At 52.6% G+C, this 2,021-nt stretch overlaps 1 non-coding gene across 1 annotated transcript; it reads right to left on the reverse strand.

Annotated features, from left to right (window-relative positions):
• Positions 1 to 503: 503 nt before the first annotated feature.
• On the reverse strand, positions 504 to 575 carry TRNAQ-UUG (transfer RNA glutamine (anticodon UUG)). Its single transcript has one exon. It is a non-coding gene; the product is annotated as a tRNA-Gln (tRNA).
• Positions 576 to 2,021: the final 1,446 nt, after the last annotated feature.

Here is a 2,021-nt window from a genome sequence, read left to right on the forward strand (position 1 = left end):
GCGGACGGACCCCCAAACACACGCCCTCCTCCGCAGTCGGTTATTCCCTCCCGCTCCCCTCGGCTCCCTTTGGCTATTTCGTTCGCGGTTTCCAGAGCAGAAGTGTTTGGCCCATCTGCATGTTAGCCAACGGGGAGAAGCATTCCCGGCAGCTTGCGGGGCGGGGGTGGGGGTGGCGGTGGCGGTGGCGTTTCCTAGACCAGAAGGCTGCCACTGTTCCCCGCCCGAAGCGGAATCCTCGGAATCCCTCGGGCACCTTCGGCCGTCCCCGGCAAGCTAAAGTCACGCTCCAGCTCCCACAGACACTTACTTTTCCGCCCCGAGTCTCGCGCATGCGCACCGCGACCTTCAGGCAGGCTCTGAAATGAAAGCATCTTGAGAAAGCGGGAGGGACCCTAAATCGCGGTCAGGTAGGTCACGGCGGGGGCTCCGGCACAGCCTGAGATGGCCACTGCCGCTAGGGGCCTCCAAAATAGGAATTGTAGAACCAAAAGGTTTACGAGAGGTCCCACCGAGATTTGAACTCGGATCGCTGGATTCAAAGTCCAGAGTGCTAACCATTACACCATGGGACCCGCTCGCTAGCTTCGGCGGCCGGGAGCCTCCTCAAGCCACATAGCGGGCGCGCCTTTCGAAAACAGCAGTGGATGCCGGGTTTACCGGCTCTGGGTCCTGGGCTCTGGTCCCCAAGCCGAACTGGCGGGCGGGAAGGGAGCAACGAGGGCTTCAGCGTCCTCGGCGTCCTATAAGATCCCGGTTCCAGGGTGTCATTTCTTGCTGCCTCTCTCCCTGCTCTCCTCCAGGGGTCCTCACTGGGTTTGGGGAAGCCCGCGGGGGAGGCAGGCTGGCGGGGTCGGCCTTAGCGGGGCTAGGCTCGCGATGTTAGACCGGAGAAGGCCGGCTCTGACCCATAGATAGACCCGGAGCAGGAGGCTCGGCGCTCGCATCCTGGGCTTCGTATTGTTTATATATTTATTTACACAGCACCTACCCCGGGCAGGTTATTTTGGCCGAGCGGGGAGGGAAGCTGACTGGCACGTCGAGGGACAGCCGTTCAAGGCCCAGGTGCCCCAAGCGCGAATCGCCGCTAGGAAATGCGCCCCACCTGATTCCTTGGCGTTACATGTAGCTAGAGCCACCCAGAAATCTGCACAGAAAGTTCCGCTTCCATTTCCCTCTCCTACTTTAAACGCTACTTGGGTCATGGTTCCTTTTAACGTGTAGATTAGAATCAGATCAGTGAAACAGACAGTCCCTTTTGGACTTTCTCATAAGTTTTAGTGAAGGTGTAAAAGGATAATGTTTCTTCAGGTCAATCTGGCGACAGATAAAATTTTATATGCCATTTGCTCAGCAATTGCACTTTTGGAAATTTATCCTAAGAGACTACTAGGACGAGTGCCAGTTAGTCAAGGATGTTCTCAGCTGTGTGGTTTTTAATAGTAAAGAATAAAAATAAATGTCCATTGAGTGAAACTTGATTAAATAAATACTGACAATATCTATACAATAAATACTGTGCAGGAATTTAGGGGGGAATTTATTGTATTGGCATGAAAAGATACACTGTCCTAAAGAAACAAAAACAAAAACAAAAATCTACTTGCCAATTAGTGTGTATAATAAAATCCAACTTATACACAAACAGAAAAGCTGAATGAATACACATGTAATGAATATTTGCCATTTATTTGCCCTTGGCCATCTGATTGACTCCGTTTCTTGAGAGACTCAACATTGCATGGGACTGGGTGACAGCAGAGCTGTGCTCCAAGGTAGACATGTTCACTCTCTAGGCTTTTGGCAGCCAGAGTGAAAATGTGTGTCCTTAACTTGACCAACTGGATTTAGAATCCAGAAGCAGGAGCGTTTTAGAACTTAGTTGGCTGCCGGTGGTGGCTGTGCCATCCAGAGTCTCAGGGGCAGTGATGGCAGCCGTGCCATGTCCACTGGCAGCAGAAGTGGCATCCTAACTAGACTGTCCAGGATCCTGACATTGGCTGGGTTCCTGGTTGCCTAGC

Source organism: Lipotes vexillifer, unplaced genomic scaffold (assembly GCF_000442215.2).
Source record: "Lipotes vexillifer unplaced genomic scaffold, Lipotes_vexillifer_v1.1 scaffold591, whole genome shotgun sequence".
Lineage (NCBI taxonomy): Eukaryota > Metazoa > Chordata > Mammalia > Artiodactyla > Lipotidae > Lipotes > Lipotes vexillifer.